Here is a 19627-nt window from a genome sequence, read left to right on the forward strand (position 1 = left end):
TTATGGGGTCATTGACCTGTGGCAGTTACAATTTTAGGGCCTCGAGGACCTCCCCTCCTTTGGGAACATTGTTTTATAAATGTTTTGTTAAAATATTAATAAAAGGCTGCTGTGGCCAATTTATCCAATAAAGGTGTGCGAGTCATCATTTAATGGGTTCGGCAATCCTAAAGTAGATGGGGGATTCTACGGTATAGGTATCGCGAATACCCGTTGTCATGAGAGGAGGAGGAGCTGAGACAGAGTAATAAGAGAGCAACAGCCAACAATACCAATATGGCGACATCCTAAATGTTGTCCGATGCATGTTTCACCATTGCTTTTTCAAGGGCATTTGATATTCTAAAAAATTTTTATTTAACTGGATTAATGATTCATACCATTAGTAGAGTTGAGCGAAACGGGTCGAAAAATTTCAAAAGTCGCCGACTTTTGGCAAAGTCGGGTTTCATGAAACGAAACCCGACCCTAGGATGAGGTCGGCCACGAGGTCGGCGACTTACGCGCCAAAGTCGCGTTTCAAAAGTTTGTTTTGTGCTCTTTTTCAGCCAATCAGGATCCACGGACACTGTGGGCAACGTGATGACATAGGCAGGGGTCACCACCATCTTTCAGAAGGGCATGCAAGTGATTGGCTTGCTTTGGTGGGCGTCACAGGGGGTATAAAAGGGCGTGCACGCCGACCGCCATCTTACTTCTGCCGATCTCAGTATAGGGAGAGGTTGCTGCTGATTCTGTAGGGAGAGCGTTAGGCAGGGAAGAAGACAAAAAAACTGCTTCTGCTGCTAGCGATTTGGCCTGCACAACACACCAGTCACTGTGTGTGCAGTGCAAGGGGAGGCTATATAGTGGTGTATCAGTGGTGTTGGTTGTTGGGCTGCCTTCTAAGGCTTCCTGACATTCCTGCATTGCTGTTTACCCACTGCTCTGCAAACTGCTTTTTTAAAAGCAATCCCAATTTTTTTTTTTGTCCTGCTGAGAAGAAAAAAAAACTGCTTCTGCTGCTAGCAATTTGGCCTGCACAACACACCAGTCACTGTGTGTGCAGTGCAAGGGGAGGCTATATTGTGGTGTATCAGTGGTGTTGGTTGTTGGGCTGCCTTTTATGGCTTCCTGACAGGCTGGCATTGCTGTCTACCCACTGCTCTGCAAACTGCTTTTTTAAAAGCAATCCAATCTCCCTTATCCTCTAGTCACTTTTGTCACAGCTGTGCCATCGAGCCTGTGACATAGCGCTCAGATATCAGTGGGCCTCACACAATCCAAAAGTGTCCAGTGTCCACAAGTGTCTGCAGAAATTCAAAATCTCCCTTATCCTCTAGTCACTTTGGTCACAGCTGTGCCATCGAGCCTGTCACATAGCGCTCAGATATTCATTGGGCCTCACACAATCCAAAAGTGTCCAGTGTCCACAAGTGTGTGCAGAGATTCAAAATCTCCCTTATCCTCTAGTCACTTTGGTCACAGCTGTGCCATCGAGCCTGTCACATAGCGCTCAGATATTCATTGGGCCTCACACAATCCAAAAGTGTCCAGTGTCCAAAAGTGTGTGCAGAGATTCAAAATCTCCCTTATCCTCTAGTCACTTTGGTCACAGCTGTGCCATCGAGCCTGTCACATAGCGCTCAGATATTCATTGGGCCTCACACAATCCAAAAGTGTCCAGTGTCCAAAAGTGTGTGCAGAGATTCAAAATCTCCCTTATCCTCTAGTCACTTTGGTCACAGCTGTGCCATCGAGCCTGTCACATAGCGCTCAGATATTCATTGGGCCTCACACAATCCAAAAGTGTCCAGTGTCCAAAAGTGTGTGCAGAGATTCAAAATCTCCCTTATCCTCTAGTCACTTTGGTCACAGCTGTGCCATCGAGCCTGTGACATAGCGCTCAGATATCAGTGGGCCTCACACAATCCAAAAGTTTCCAGTGTCCACAAGTGTCTGCAGAAATTCAAAATCTCCCCTGTCCTATAGACACCAGGCCCGGATTGGCAATATAACCAACCGGGCATTTTCCCGCTGGGCCGCTGTCACGTGGGCCACGGGCGGCAGCGCCGATCATCTGGCCGCTTGCCAGCTGCTGCGGCCACTGTTGCTCCTGCCGCCGGCCCTCTGCGGGCACGGCGGTGATAGTTTCCAAGTTCCTCCCGCACTGCAGGGAGATAAGCCGCCACGCCCCCCATCCTCGCCTTAGCATGAGACCCCCTCCCCCCCGCAGCCACTCACAGCGTCGCACTCGCTTGCCTGCTCGCTCTGTTCGCAGGACCTGTGATGAGGTCACAGGAGGGGAGGAGTCAGGGGGTCACATGATCAGGAGCCTTTGTCCAGACCGCCGATCATGTCACCCCTGACTCCGCCCCTCCTGTGACCTCATCACAGGTCCTGTGCGCTCAGCCTTGCCTCTACCGTCTGCAAGACTCTGCTTTGCTGTTGTCATGGTGCTGGTTGAGGTATGTATGTGTGGGGTCAGGATTTACAGTGTGGATGTAGCAGAGCTGTGTGTGTATGAGGTGTACGGAATGGAGTCGCGTGTGTATGAGGTGTACGGAGCGGAGCCGCGTGTGTGCGAGGTGTACGGAGCGGAGCCGTGTGTGTACGAGGTGTACGGAGCGGTGCTGTGTGTGTACGAGGTGTACGGAGCGGTGCCGTGTGTGTACGAGGTGTACGGAGCGGAGCCGTGTGTCTACGAGGTGTACGGAGCGGAGCCGTGTGTCTACGAGGTGTACGGAGAGGAGCCGTGTGTACGAGGTGTACGGAGAGGAGCCGTGTGTACGAGGTGTACGGAGAGGAGCCGTGTGTACGAGGTGTACGGAGCGGAGCCGTGTGTGTGTACGAGGTGGAGCCGCGCGTGTACGAGGTGTACGGAGCAGAGCCGTGTGTACGAGGTGTACGGAGAGGAGCCGTGTGTGTACGAGGTGTAAGGAGCTGAGCCCTGTGTGTACGAGATGTACGGAGAGGAGCCACGCGTGTACGAGGTGGACAGAGTGGAGCCGTGTGTGTATGGAGTGGAGCCATATGTGTACGGGATGTACGGAGCGGAGCCAAGTGTGTACGAGATGTACGGAGAGGAGCCGTGTGTGTGTACGAGGTGTACGGAGAGGAGCCGTGTGTGTACGAGGTGTACGGAGCGGAGCCCTGTGTGTACGAGATGTACGGAGAGGAGCCACGCGTGTACGAGGTGGACAGAGTGGAGCCGTGTGTGTATGGAGTGGAGCCATATGTGTACGGGATGTACGGAGCGGAGCCAAGTGTGTACGAGATGTACGGAGAGGAGCCGTGTGTGTGTACGAGGTGTACGGAGAGGAGCCGTGTGTGTACGAGGTGTACGGAGCGGAGCCCTGTGTGTACGAGATGTACGGAGAGGAGCCACGCATGTACGAGGTGGACAGAGTGGAGCCGTGTGTGTATGGAGTGGAGCCACATATGTACGGGATGTACGGAGCGGAGCCAAGTGTGTAAAAAGCATACAAAGCGTGCTTTTCCCACGGACACAGGAGTACACGGCGGAGCCCCGAGGAGCATTTTAAAACACACACATGACGTTCCACCTGAAGTGATGTGCTGGAAGCTGACCGGAAATGAGATAATTTCTTGAGGAGATTGTGACGGAACCAGGAATGCTTCAGATCCATCACCGTGTCCTCCTCCGACAGCGCAGACAGCAGGATCGCCTTGGAATCGGGGATGCCGGCCATGTGAGCGGATCATGATAGGTCCTGCACCGGGAGGCTCAGGTGGGCACTACAATGGGAGCCGGGCTGCTATAGTATCTTTGTAGAATCTTTCTTTATTTCTTTCTCTCTTTTTCTTTCTCTCTCTGTTCTTTCTTCCCCTCTTTCTTTTTCTTTCCTCTCTCTCTGTTCTTTCTTTTCTTTACTTCTTTCTTTCTCTCTCTGTTCTTTCTCTGTCTCTCTCTGTTCTTTCTTTCCCCTCTTTCTTTCTCTCTCTGTTCTTTCTCTGTCTCTCACTGTTCTTTCTTTGTCTCACTGTTCTTTCTTTCTTTCCCCTTTCTTTCTCGCTCTCTCTGTTTTCTTTTTTCTCTCTCTCTCTGTTTTCTCTCTTCCTTAGTGCCAGTCAGTGTGCCCATAATGCCAGCCACTGTGCCCTCAGTACCAGTCAGTGTAATCAGCAGTGCTAAATGGGTGCGATTAGGTGTGGACATGGGTGTGACTATTTGTGAAATGGGTGTGGCTGTGCGTGGCCAAAATTTGCGCGCCGCAGTCTTTGTCCATCTTTCCCTTCTTCAAAAGTTGGGAGGTATGATAGGGGCGGCTATGACCAGGGGGTCTGGTTGCCCAATGGATAGCAGTTCTGCCAGGAATTCTGTAATCATGCATACAAAAGGGGACAGAGATTTGGGAGGAGTACTGTACCTAAAAGCAATAAATAGGACTGAGCTGAAATCCTGGGCACAGCTATGACTACATGTTATATAGTCGTGTTAATCTCCTCTCACTTCTTGTAAACTACAAGTGTACAAAGATATTATATAGTCACCATGTGACTAGTGGGCCTGTGTAACTTCAAATGCCAGGGCTGAATTTTAGTCCCAGTCCGGCCCTGATAGACACCTTGTACCTTGTTTTACATTACTATATAGTTTGTTGGATTTTGTCTACATTTCTACCAAAAATGAGGAAGGCTGGTGGAAGAGGCCATGGAATTGGGCGGGGGTTGGCAGCTGGTAATGATGGTGTTGGTGGTGGATCTGATGGTAGTGGCAAGAGCAAAATAGGACCGAATGCAGGAGGTGCTGAGCCTGCGTCATCGTCTGGCTACATAAGGCCTCGAACGCTTAGTTTTCTAGGAGTTGGCAAACCGCTTTTAAAGCCAGAGCATCAGGAAAAAGTTTTGTCTTACATTGCTGACTCAGCCTCCAGCTCTATCGCCTCCTCTTCTTCAGTTGTAAAAAGTAAAAGCACTGAGTCGTCATTGGAGGCTCATGTTCATGAACCACACCTTTCCTTGTGTCCTTCACCCCAACCAAGATTGAAGGATGATGCAGGCCATACTACTGATTACTCCATGGAGCTGTTTTCACATACCATGCCTGGATTATCAAGTGAAATGGTGAATTACCCAGGCCAAGATGAATCTGACATGGAGTGCACTGATGCACAGCCGCTGATGGATGATTCTGCTGGTACATTCACTCAGAGCACTACATTGTCCTCGCAGTGTACAGAGCCAGATTCTGACCCTGATGAGACTCAGGTGCCCCTTCCCGCACACTATACCACCATACACGGTGACACAGAGGAAGGTGCACATGACATAGAAGAGGAGGTGATGGATGACCCAGTTGTTGACCCAGATTGGCATCCATTGGGGGAAGAGGGTGCTGCTTCCAATAGCTCAGATGAGGAGCATCCACAGCAGACATCGACATCGCAACAGCTGTTATCTGGCAGGCCCGGAGCACTCCAAAGACAGGTTCCAAACATCAAAAGAGTTGCTGGACAGCTTGTCCAGAGGGTCAAAAGATCACAGCGTGCTAGGCCGCAAAATGTCTGCCAAAGTAGGAAGAGTGCAGTGTGGCACTTTTTTGAACAAAATCCTCATGATCAGGCCAAGGTTATCTGTAAGAAGTGCGCAAAGACCTTTAGCCGAGGGAAAAATCTGAAAAATTTGAATACCAGTTGCATGCTTAGACATTTAACCAGCATGCACTTGCAAGCGTGGACACAACACCAAACCTCAAGTGCCACATGTGCAACTGATCACAATGAAGGTAGTCAGCAACGCTACATTGTTTCCCCCACTGTAAGCCCACCGGTTAGCACAGCAGCAAATGTTGAGGTGTCGTTGCAAGGCCACAGCAGTCAGGGAATCCCACTGTTATATCAACGAAAGACTGATTCTAGGCCATCAGAAAGAACACCAACTCCATCACCATCATCAACCCTCTCTCAGTCCACCCTGTCCACCGCTACTTCCACCATATGCAGCTCTCAAGTCCAGCTCACCCTCCCAGACACTATGAGTAGGTCAAGAAAGTACTCAGTCTCTCATCCGCGTACACTGGGTTTGAACGCCCACATTGCCAAACTAATCTCGTTTGAGATGATGCCCTTTCGGTTGGTGGAAAGCACAGCTTTCTGCGAACTCATGGCCTATGCAGTACCACGCTATGACCTACCCAGTCGCCACTTCTCTCGCAAAGCCATCCCAGCCCTCCACCATCATGTGAAAGACCGCATTGTCCATGCACTCAAGCAGTCAGTGAGCGGAAAGGTGCACCTCACAACTGATGCATGGTCCAGTCGGCATGGCCAGGGCCGTTAAGTATCCATCACTGCGCACTGGGTTAATGTGGAGGATGCAGGGTCCACAGGGGACAGCGGTGGTGGGACAGTGCTGCCTAGCCCACGGTATAGGAAACAGTTGGCTGTAGGCGTTCGACCCTCCTCCTCCTCCGGTAGCGAAAGCTCGTCCACAGAGCGCAGTCGTACGAGCACTCCATCTGCAGCTGCCACTGTTGCACACGATGTGTCCCCCTATCGAGCAGCTAGTGGAAAGCGTCAGCAGGCTGTGTTGCAGATGATGTGTTTGGGCAACAGACACACCGCCGAGGTGCTGGCCGAGTACTTGAAGCGACAAACTGAGTCATGGCTGGGCAGTGTACATCTTGAGGCAGGCAAGGTAGTTAGTGATAACGGCCGTAATTTTGTGGCAGCCATAGCCCTTTCAAAACTCAGCCATATACCTTGCTTGGCTCACACCTTGAACCTGGTGGTGCAGTGCTTCCTCAAAAATTATCCGGAGTTAACAGCCCTGCTCCAGAAGGTGCGAAGACTGTGCGCGCACATCCGCCGGTCGCCTGTACACTCCGTTCGTATGCAGAAGCTGCAGCGATTGCTCCACCTTCCCAACCACCGCCTCATTATCGACATTGCAACAAGGTGGAACTCCACCCTGCACATGGTGGAGCGGCTGTGCGAGCAGAGGCAGGCCATAATGCATTTGTGGGAGGATACACGGCCAGGCACTTTGAGAGCAGACATGGAGTTGACAGGTGTGCAGTGGTCGAAGCTGAAAGACCTCTGTAAAGTCCTTCAGTGTTTTGAGGAATGCACACGGCTGGTAAGCGCAGATGACGCCATCCTAAGAATGAGCATCCCACTTATGCGTCTGCTCATGCAAACTTTGACGCACCTTAAGGAGCAAGCGTCTGCAGCCAATGTTGATGAGGAGGAAGAGGAGGAGGGAATCCTTGATGACATTCAGCCATTGTCTGCTCAGGGACCTCTCCTGGACGAGGTGGAGGAAGAAGAGGAGGAGGAGGAGGATGATGGGGATGATTACTTAGGGGAGGAGGATGCATCTCGTGGGGCAAGTGAAAATGTTGGCGTGGCAAGGTCTGGTACAGGGTTTGTGCGTGACTGGAGGGATGTGGATTTGCCAGAAAGTGCTCCTCCAACCAGCACTCGCAGTGCATCATTGACACCGGGAACATTGGCCCACATGTCAGATTATGCCTTGCAGATCCTAAAAAGGGACCCACGCATTGCCAAAATGATGAACGATGACGACTACTGGTTGGCCAGCATCCTGGATCCACGCTATAAAGGCAAATTACAAAACATCATGCCACAGGAGAACCTTGACCTAATATTGGCTAATAAACAAGCAACTCTGGTAAATCGGTTGCTTGAGGCATTCCCAGCACACAGCAGCGGTGATGGTTCTCACACGAGCCGTACGGGCCGGGGGCAGCTTGGCAGAGGTGTTCGTGGTGCACACAGCAGAAGTGGCGTTGGAGACAGGGGTTTCATTACAATGTTGTGGACTGATTTTTCAAGTACCGCTCACACAACTGGTAATACTGCATCGATGGAAAGTGACAGGAGACAGCAGTTGTCAATTATGGTTACAAACTACTTTTCCTCCCATATCGATGTTCTCCCACACAGGTCATTCCCCTTTGACTATTGGGCCGCTAAACTGGACACCTGGCCTGAATTGGCACAATATGCCTTACAGGAGCTCGCTTGCCCAGCTGCAAGTGTGCTATCGGAAAGAGTCTTCAGTGCAGCTGGATCAATCCTGACAGAAAAATGGACCCGTCTGTCACCCCAAAATGTGGATGATCTAACCTTCATTAAAATGAACCACGCATAGGTTTCCAAGGATTTTGTCCCACCTTCCTCTGATGACACATAGGGTGACAGAAAAATGGCTTGCTTTGGTCCACCTCTTCCTGGGACTTGACCTATTTCACCTTTTGTATCAGCTGAATGTCCAACATCAACATATGCCACTTTCTAAAACTCCCTAACTGTGCTGCCTCCCCCCCCATGGCCGGGGTCACCACCTAGCGCACAACACCGTGCGAGTGCCGTTGCCCTGGACAGGTGGGTAGGCCGACTCTGGGCGCGGGCACTGGTACAGGGTCCTTCATAGTGCAATCAAGTGTCTCTGACGGTGGTGGTGCACACCCGCCGTCAGACACACCGCCGTACTATGAGGGGCCCCGTGCCAGTACCGACGCCCACGAGTGGGCCCCCCTTGCTTGGGCAGGGCCCCAGCATTTGCAATCTTTACCTCTCCCTGCTCCTCCGCTGTGTAGTCTGGGCCGTCAAATCCATACTGTGCCTGACACCGTCTGAGCCTGCCTCCTGATGTATAGACATATATTTTGAATGTGTACGCTATCCATACATGTTATCCGGGGAAACGGTACCCTTTCTAACCTTTGTGCAATCACGTGCAATCCATACTGGGCCTAACACCGTCTGAGCCTGCCTCCTGAGACATATATTTTGAATGTGTACGCTATCCATACATGTTATCCGGGGAAACGGTACCCTTTCTAACCTTTGTGCAATCACGTGCAATCCATACTGGGCCTAACACCGTCTGAGCCTGCCTCCTGAGACATATATTTTGAATGTGTACGCTATCCATACATGTTATCCGGGGATACGGTACCCTTTCTAACCTTTGTGCAATCACGTGCAATCCATACTGGGCCTAACACCGTCTGAGCCTGCCTCCTGAGACATATATTTTGAATGTGTACGCTATCCATACATGTTATCCGGGGATACGGTACCCTTTCTAACCTTTGTGCAATCACGTGCAATCCATACTGGGCCTAACACCGTCTGAGCCTGCCTCCTGAGACATATATTTTGAATGTGTACGCTATCCATACATGTTTTCCGGGGAAACGGTACCCTTTCTAACCTTTGTGCAATCACGTGCAATCCATACTGGGCCTAACACCGTCTGAGCCTGCCTCCTGAGACATATATTTTGAATGTGTACGCTATCCATACATGCTATCCGGGGATACGGTACCCTTTCTAACCTTTGTGCAATCACGTGCAATCCATACTGGGCCTAACACCGTCTGAGCCTGCCTCCTGAGACATATATTTTGAATGTGTACGCTATCCATACATGTTATCCGGGGAAACGGTACCCTTTCTAACCTTTGTGCAATCACGTGCAACCCATACTGGGCCTAACACCGTCTGAGCCTGCCTCCTGAGACATATATTTTGAATGTGTACGCTATCCATACATGTTATCCGGGGATACGGTACCCTTTCTAACCTTTGTGCAATCACGTGCAATCCATACTGGGCCTAACACCGTCTGAGCCTGCCTCCTGATGTATAGACATATATTTTGAATGTGTACGCTATCCATACATGTTATCTGGGGATACGGTACCCTTTCTCACCTTTGTGCAATCACGTGCAATCCATACTGGGCCTAACACCGTCTGAGCCTGCCTCCTGATGTATAGACATATATTTTGAATGTGTACGCTATCCATACATGTTATCTGGGGATACGGTACCCTTTCTCACCTTTGTGCAATCACGTGTAATCCATACTGGGCGTGAGAACGGCTGGCGAGCTGTTAAGCAAGCTACAGCACCTGTGGTTTGCACACGTAAGTTTTTCATTTTTTCAGGAATGACGGTTAGGCCTAATTCTGGAACTGCGGTTGACCTGCACTTACTGGGAAATCATTGTTCGCGGGTAATAATTGTAATCATTGATCCCCATCACTAACGTTGTTCAGCGGGTTATCTGCACCTGTAAGCGACAAACGCTGGCCTTTTCAGTGTAGCGCACATGCAGCCACGGACATGTAAGGGCATGACACACCAGTTATTGGCCAATCTCATGTGCCAGAGCCTCACGTGTCCCTCTAGTAAGCCGGACTCGGACCGCGGGGCATGACGGAGTCTCGTTCGTTAACGGAATTAAGCTTGCAATGTGTGCATCTGTTCTGTAGCTGGCATGGTTGAGGTTTCCCAGGTGGAGTCGAATTTAACCGTAGGCTCCACTCCTGGTGGTGCCCTTCTGGACATTCCTTTAAGGTTCAGCTTTGCAACCATACTGCCCACGTAAAACAAACACTTTGCCTTCATGAACGCTGTTTGGAGGGTCATGACTCGTGGGAATAACGCCGCCCAATCAGTTAACCTGCTAGAGAGATCCTTCGTTGCTCCCAAGCATGACATCACACTCCCTAGGAAGAAGGTAATGCCACTGTGGCGACCGTACTCCTGGGGGCGACACAAGTGCACTGATGCCCAGCCACTGCTCGATGAATCTGCTGGTACATTGTCCCAGACCACTACATTCCCCTCGCACGCTACACGACCTGAATCTGACCCTGATGAAACTCAGGTTACCCTTCCCATATACAGTTCCATCTTACACGGTGACAAAGAGGAAGCTGCAGATGAAAGTGCAGGTTCGACCCACCCGCCATCAGACACACCATCGTACTATCAGGGGCCCTGTGCCAGTGCCGTCGCCAACGAGTGGGCCCCCCCTGCTTGCTCAGGATCACAGCACTTGCAAAGTTGAAATACTGTGCAGTGAGATGGAAGATGGGGACGACGAGGAATCCAGACAAGTACAGGGATTCACTAGCGAGGAGACTTATTTGATTGTTTTCAATGTTGGGACAGCAATTTTTGGGGAGCACTATACTCTGGAGAATGATAGATGGGGCCCACCATACACTGGAACATTCCAAAGGTGGACATCAGACACTGGAGCAGCATTTACAGGGCCCATTATACACTAGAGCATTAGAAATGGGGCCCATTATGTTTGGAGCATTATTTGGGCCCATAAGACAGTGGAGCTTCATCCATGGGGACCAACATATACTGTAGCATTATGTGGAGCTCATCATATACTGTTTCAAACATTATATGGGACCAATGATTCTGGATGGAGAAATAGATGGGCCTCGTCATGAGATGTAAAAAGTGAGGTATTTTTCATTGGACTATACCGCTATTTCTTTGCCGTATCGGAGCATGATGAGTTGTGGTATGTGTTAAAGGGGCGCTCTTTCGCCCAGGGCACATGAAAACCTGCAGCCAGCCCCCCCCCCCCACAACTTTATTCAAATAACCCCCATTTTTCAGTGCTTAACTTATATTATGAAGTTAATTAAGGTTGACAAGCTTAAGTAAGAAGAATTGATGCTTTTGGCATTCAAATGGGCACTGTAGGTGTGTTTCCTGTCCTCCTCTCACTGCCGACTTTTATTCCCCATTGACTTACATTGGGTTTCGTGTTTCGGGACGACCCCGACTTTTCCCTATAATCGGACGATCTTGCTCGACCCGACTTTTGGAAAAGTCGGGTTTCACGAAACGAAACGCGACCCTAAAAAACCAAAAGTCGCTCAACTCTAACCATTATCATTTGGCAGCTTTTTTGCAGGTTATGTATATGAGTTATAGGATTCACACTATATGACGGTAGTTGTATACTTAAACAATTTAGAAGTGTAGGTAATTCAAGAAAAATAACAGCAAAAAGATAAAAAAAAATTCCCTAAGAATACTAAGGGGACATTATTAGATTAGTGTCCTAGCTGCAGCCAATATTAAAGATAATTGCGCACAAGACACTGGTCTGTTATAGTGAAAAATTAAATAAAGATCTTCAACACACACTAAAATGGAAATAAGGCGAGTGTAAGGCCACTATTTTACATAGGCAGGTTCATCTGCTGACTCAGGTGTCATTACAAAGTACAATTCTGCTTCACGCCAGGTTATTGTAGAAATGTCATTATTATTTCATAGTCTTCCTGTTTCCCTGTGATGTGGGATGGTAGAGACATGGGAGGAAGGAAATAAATGGTGTTTCTTCACCTGGTTTAGAACATGTATATACAGCACATATTAGACAATGTTTGGATAACAGAGGATCATAGGGAACACTGAATGTCATTCACAACGATAGATTCTTAATGACAAGAAAATACTTGCACCACAACAACAGAACAACTTAGTCGATGCACCTTTAGAGTGTGCAGTCTTATACCTATCCATTACGCCTCATTCAGACGTCTATGATTTTTCACATACACAAAATCCTTCCGAACATCATCAGTGTTTCAGATCTGATTTTCACCAGTGTTTGGTCAGTTTGTCCGTTTGACATATCAGTATATCAGTATATAATTATTATTATTATTATTATTATTTATTGTTATAGCGCCATTTATTCCATGGCACTTTACATGTGAGGAGGGGTATACATAAAAACAAGTACAATAATCTTAAACAATACAAGTCATAACTGGTACAGGAGGAGAGAGGACCCTGCCCGCGAGGGCTCACAATCTTCAAGGGATGGGTGATAATACAGTAGGCGAGGGTAGAGCTGGTCGTGCAGCGGTTTGGTCGATCGGTGGTTACTGCAGGTTATAGGCTTGTCGGAAGAGGTGGGTCTTCAGGCTCTTTTTGAAGGTTTCGATGGTAGGCGAGAGTCTGATATGTTGTGGTAGAGAGTTCCAGAGTAGGGGTGATGCGCGAGAGAAATCTTGTATGCGATTGTGAACTGAGATTGATAATCTGAAAAGCTTCTCCTATCCATGCCAATGTGAATCACAGGCAGCACGCGGATTGTACACTGTAAGCAGCACACGGATTGTACACTGATGCCCTTCGTGCGATGTCCATGATTTTCACCCATAGACTTGTATGGCTAATTTTGATCCCTGAATGTGATCAAAGGCTAACATGTCTCAGTCATTTTTTCATTGACACATGGTCTGCAGAAACACACGGACATGGGGATAGCACCATAGACTTTAATGAGTATCTGTTGTATCTGTGAAAAACACAGAACACATTTTTGAAAAACGGACACCTGAATGAGGCCTTATACAAACCCATATATCCTGTTAGGCATAGATGAGATGTGTATTGTCTCGTCTCAGTTAATTCCGTCACAACAATGTTCAGGTTTTGGGAGAATTTAAGCTTTAGTGCAAAAAAATTCAATAATCTGGCAAGAACATGAAGATCCGTGGGACCCGGGTCCAGAAGCCACGTCATTGGGCGTTTGTCGCACCAGAAACGCATCAGTTTTTAAGCTGCTATATGGTTCCACCTGCTTTTATGGATATCTACATAAAGATTTTTCATTTTACTGGATGGATGTGCCAACAATTTTCCACAGAAACAAATGGTTATTAAATGTGACATGAGGAGCTAAGCCAACAAATTGCTAAAGTATTAGCTCTGCTGACCACACGTCAAACACAACTACAGGATAGCGTCAGATTCAGTTATTCTTAAAGAGGTTGTCTCATGTTTGCTAATGGTTAAAATGGCAAAGTTCTGGTAAAATCAAGCAACTTTTCAGTTTAAGTCTGGAGTAGTATCTTAATTCTATGTTACTGCTGGTCATCAAGGTTACAGATCACCATAACGTGGCCAGTTTCCTAAACAAGAAGCACATTTGCAACTCTTTGCTGTTCTGAAGTTATCTGTATCTGCCCAGCTTCAGTGCTAATCTCATGCTCTAGACTAGAGGCAAAGCTGTCCCAAATAGCAGCATAGGGGAGCTCAGAGTTTAGACCAGTTTAGGTTGGTACTGCCAATCTTTAAGAGTACACTGTCTCTCGGCAAGCAGAAAGCCAGGAAGCAGCGGTCCCAAAGACAGAAGAGGAGCACACCACTTTAAGAATGTTGGGAACTTAAAAACAGCCCATCTGACAATTCCTGCTATATGAGTGTTCTCTAAAGTTTTCTGACGATATTGTAATAGAAATCTCAAAGTCTTTAACCATTAATATGATATCACATTGCAGAGGGTGTTGTCAGACACTTAGTGCATATCCTAGACTGGTAAAATCCGAATCTACAGAGAGATGCCTGTAAGTTGCTTTGATATTAATATTTCCATTTGAGGATTAGTTCTAAGGCAGAATTATTGTGTTCTGCATTATTTAATATTCTTCATGTATTTCTACATGAAAGGAAGAAATATTTCCTCCTAGTAAAATGTACTTAATTCATAGGGGATTCTGTAAACTGCGATGAGCGAGATGTTTACACCACGCTGAAGCATCGGCGCTCTCCGTGCCCTCACCGCCTAATGCATTTTAATCATAATCTGATTTTTGTTGGCTGTGAACGTTGATCATTTCAGTTTGGAGGAACATGAGCCGATGATTAATATACGATCTGGGCCTTCCAGTCAGGTAGAGACATGTCCTCGCTGGCAGAGCTCATCGCTGTAATTAAAATGTAATTTGTCCTACTTGAGATTCAGTTATCAAATCCAATCTGTACAGTAATTATAACAATAGACCTCAAAAGACCATATCGTGCCAAGCACTGGTAAATCAGCTTAGTGATTTCATTATATAACACGGTCATTGATGATGCAGCCAGGGTTCAGAATACCAAGATGGCTGCCAATATCATACCGAGAACTTGGGGAAATACTAAACAGCCATAAAACATTGTTCTATGCATCTATATATACAAAGTTGTACAATCAGGGATGTAAAACATACATATTCTGAATGCATACGCTCAGTAAATATATCATTACTTTGCACACATGGCATATGTTTTATATGATTTCCTACACTCAGATCCAAGGCAATAAAACATCTGGATAATGAATTAGTGCAGCGCCCCTTGGCTGTACTGTGATATAACGAGTTCTTATGTGCAGCGCCGACACATTGTATATATAGTAGCACTTCGACATTTGGACAGAACATGAGAAATGACATACGGAATATATCATTGAGAAAATGTACAATATTGATTTCGTCTTCACTCGATGTACAATTTGCTGGTCGAGGTAGGCAAAGTCATAATTTACAATATGAAGTGTGGGAGATTGGATTTGGATAGAGATTATCACTAGCATATTCCAGTGACATGGTAGATTAATTGTTCCCAGTCTATAAAATAGTGGGATTTCTAAAGGAGGTCCGGTCAGTCGATTCATGACAAACCAAGGATCGGCACGTACCAGAACCACCAGCCAAGTATGTTTTACTCTGGTGTTTCAGAGTAAACATAGTTTAAGGATTTCTACAGAGGAAAGTATGTAAAATCGGACAATTTTTTTCTCAGATTTCCATTCACGTGCCATCCATGTGTCCGTTTTCTACATCCATTAAATGTTCATGTGACGTCCATGTGTCCATTCTCTACATCTATGTGATGTCCATGTGCCATTCATGTGTCTGTTTTCTACATCCATATGATGTCCATGTGACATCCATGCACAGTCTATTCTCACACAAACACAATAAATCATGTACATGATTACATGCAGTTTCCTAGGTTTATAATAAAAATCTATTACTAAAAATCAGAAGCCAAAGATGGTCCGTGTGGGATCCGATTTTTTTCTCTCACTTTCTCAGAAGAAAGTAGTATATGCTGCAATCTTTTTTCTGATGGACTGTTGGACTGTGAAAAAAATAGTTCCCCTAAACTATTGAATAACATGGATCAGTGTCCTGTCCGATTAAAAATCACATAGCACAGATCCAATTTATACGCTCGTCTGCCTTAGGGGTTGTTAGGGGTCTTAGGGGTTATTCAATAGTGCTGTTCAGATGAATTATTTTTTTCTCAGTCCGAGTGTGAGAAAAAAAAACACAGCATGGACGACTTTTATTTGTTTGTCGGATGAGACTCACACATTCAAGGCTATGGGTGAGGGAAAAAAAAATTGCATCCTACACACAGGACATCAGAGTGGGAACCAATTTTCATGGAAAGATTTCTGCTATAAACCTAGGAAAGTATATGTGATCGTGCACATGTATTTATGTAGTTGTATAAAAACAGATCACACATGGATAGCACGCGAACGTCTCACAGATGTCACAAGGACGTAAAAAACGGACACAGAAGATGGATGAAAATGAGTACAAAAAATTATAGTCCAAAATGATCACTTAGCACCCCCACCGATATATCCCCCATCACTACAGGTAATTGACAAACATTTCTTTTTGAACACACATGGAAGAGACCTGTCTGAGAACTAGAGCTTTGCAGGGAAATGGTGTGATGGAGGGGGCGCCATTCACTGTGGACTAAAGGCCCCGTTACACATAATGATGTCCCAGTGATCCCACCAACGATCCGACATGGATGGGATCAAAAAACGGCCCAGGACGATAGTGCACGATTAGCGATACCTGGTGGGGGGGCCGGTCGCTGATCCTCGTCACACACAGCGATCTCGCTGGTGAGATTGCTGTGGCGTCACAAAATCAGCGATCTCGCTAGTGAGATCGCTGTGTGTGACGGGGCCTTTAGATGTGTCTTGGCTACATTCACTAATACCGATGTTGAAGTATAGGGCATCTCTCACCTGAGAGCTAATGATTTATGTATTGCTACTAATCATATGCTTACCGAGCTTCTGATAGCTGGCACTGCTTGCCTGTCTTTTATGCACTTTATCTACCTTTTATTTAAAATTGTATCTATATAAAAAAAAATCCTTTTTAAACCTACTTACTCCACTTTCTCCTTCATTTATCTCTCTGTGTACTAGCAGAAAATTACGGCACCTTGGTGTCTAAAAAGGCCAATTGCAGAACAATGACTCTACATCAGGTACTTTAAAACTTGTACAGTTGGGGGTCCTTTATAAGCCAAATTAATGTACATTTATTAATGTTCATATCTATATTGTGTTACAACTAATTTAGTCCCATGAAACATAGGACCATTAATCTCTTTAAATTCCGCATTAATTACATTTCAGTTAAGTCATTAATCATAGCTTTATTTTGGAGGTAGTAATGGGCAGCCAAAAAGCTCCCCTGTGCATCGCATGGCAGAATAATATCAGGACTATATGGACGTAATACTGGGGTAACTCATTTCATCAGCACAGTCATTCTTTTTCATAATGGGACATTACTACAGGTGTGGTCATATTGATTGTAAAGGCCGAAGTATCAGACATCTTGCATCAATTTGCGGTTATTTCATGTTGTTGCTTTCTCCATTTGTACACATATCTGTTACTGAGAACATCATTTTTTATGGGTGGGCATGTGACTAGACTATATGGGTGGGCATGTGACTAGACTATCTATCAGCAGTCTCCATTTAGAAAAGATGCATCTACACCTGCCAGCCACCACAGTTAAACGACCACCAATCAGTTATATACGAACCTATCGGTTCATATATGCCGAGCGAGGGTCAGTGAGGGCCGGGGGTGCGGTTACAACCACCGCTCTCTATTCTCAGAGTAGCGACTAAACCGGTGCTGGCGCCACCTCGTAAAATTGATTGATTTTCTCTCTGCAGCGTTTGGGTAAGTGCGAATGCCGGACAGTTTAATAATGTTATTAACCCCATATCTGCAGCTTATTAGCATTTTTTCTGGTGACAGCTTCCCTTTAAATGGTCTCGCCTGAGGGATGGACTAGCCAAATGCCTCTCCATCAGAGACCATACTCTGGTATGTCAATTAATTGAACAAGGGGAGTAGCATTTAGAAAATGAGGACATTGGTGCAACTCTGGTTAATAATATTTTATCAGCATATTTCCGGTACATTCGTAAAAATAATTTTTAAAGTGGTTAACCCCTTTAGGCTTAGTGCACAATCTGTTTGTTGCTCCACTTGGAGGAATAACCAAAATTCATATGCAACATGAGCCTGTTAGGTTACTGGTGCCAATGGAATCAGAGGGACCCCACCGATTATTATGGGGTCCATCTGGCTTCAGTTTTGGGTCAGTTTTAGAAAGAAAGGAAAAGTACATCATGCGGAACTCTTGATTCCTTTCTAAAAACTGACACAAAACGTAACCAAGACAGACACCATAAAACCAATGCTGTCTGTTTGCATCATTCTGTTTGTCTGTATCTCTCAGTGGAAAAGACAGATGTAATGCGCAAATGAAAATGTAAACCCCACCTTAAAATGGACCTACCAGGCAATTCTAGCTGCACAAACCACGAGCAGGTATATTATTCTTTGAAATGTTCCACTGTTTCAGATAAAATATACTTTGAAGAACCAACTGCAGACCATAGCCAGAGACAAGTCTAGTCTTTTTCCACCTCTGGCCGGCTCTTCCCTGCGCTGTTGCTGGAGATTGACAGTTCTCTTGCGATGTACAAATGAGAGACCTGTCAATCACCTCTAGCAGCTCTGGGAAGAGTCAGTCAATGTCGGAGGCGGACTAGTCTGGCTGACTATGGGTCTTCCAAGTATTTTTTTTCTCTGAAGCGCCCAAGCGTTTTAGAGAAAAATAACATATTGCACTTGGCTCTCTGGTTAGGCACAATCAGTACAAGGAAAGCAAAGTGTTTAGAAAGCTATTTTAAAAACAAATGACCTTTCCTCATAATCTCACTAAATATTTGGACAGTATTTATAAAACCATCTGCATTTTAGCTTCGTATTCTGACCCCCTGAAAGGTCTCCATTAATGGTCCTGTCAGTAATATACCTGCTCCAAGTTTAGGTCACCTCACACTTGGCAAGTTATTTCCTGAATAATATTGTACCTGGAGACAACTTTACATGCCTGAGCGGAGCAGTTAGTATATCCAACCCAATGCAACCTAGAAACACAATCGAAATGCCTATAATATTTCAATCCCTATTATGACAAAATCAATCACTCAAGGGATAATGAAAAATAATTACCCCAACAAAGCAAAAGAAAAACTTCAAGAAACATATACTAATTTTATATGTTTGCAGAAAAAGAAAGCAAATATTATTTAAACCTGTGGATTTTCAGCAACATAATGACAATTCAATTTGCGTTGTACTTAGTGTATGTCGCTGTGTACACACGAATCGCACAACGTGTTGCAACAGCTCAACCCCAGCCAGATCAAAGTCATCATTTGTACTCCTTTGTTTTGGTTGTATTTTGTCCTCATTTTGGATTGAAAAGGGAAAATTGTGGAGCTTATTCATGGAGCTATTCTACATCCACACAATCAAGTCAATAGCTACTGTGAAGCATGATGATGCAGATGTAGGAAAGCAGTCTTCATCATTCACGTATACAGCTCTATCACGTGTGCACTATGTAGTACTCCAACACTTTTCTATTAGAGGGGGTCTAACTGCCAGGACCCCCAGCAATCATAAGGATAAACAGGTGGCAGGCGGCAGCTGATGTACAAAAGTTTGAAGGGGCTGCAAAATTAACCCAGCAATATTTCTAGGGAACTGAAGATGCCCAGTCAGGGACGGACATACCATCAGTGCAAACTGTGAAGCCACACTGGAGAAAAAGGTAAGCGGGTCCACCTCCTTCTCCACAGTAGCAGGGGGCATCTCTCGAACACCTAAAGTGGGGTGTCACGAATTACCAGGG

The 19627-nt window shown here is 46.2% G+C and overlaps 1 protein-coding gene across 1 annotated transcript in view; it reads right to left on the reverse strand.

The window, feature by feature from the left end:
- Window positions 1–19627, reverse strand: part of ANOS1 (anosmin 1) — a 309454-nt gene that overhangs the window by 276663 nt on the left and 13164 nt on the right. The window lies entirely within an intron of this gene.

The sequence above is a fragment of the Dendrobates tinctorius genome, unplaced genomic scaffold (genome assembly GCF_039654945.1).
Source record: "Dendrobates tinctorius isolate UK_male_01 unplaced genomic scaffold, ASM3965494v1 ptg000016l, whole genome shotgun sequence".
Taxonomy (NCBI): domain Eukaryota; kingdom Metazoa; phylum Chordata; class Amphibia; order Anura; family Dendrobatidae; genus Dendrobates; species Dendrobates tinctorius.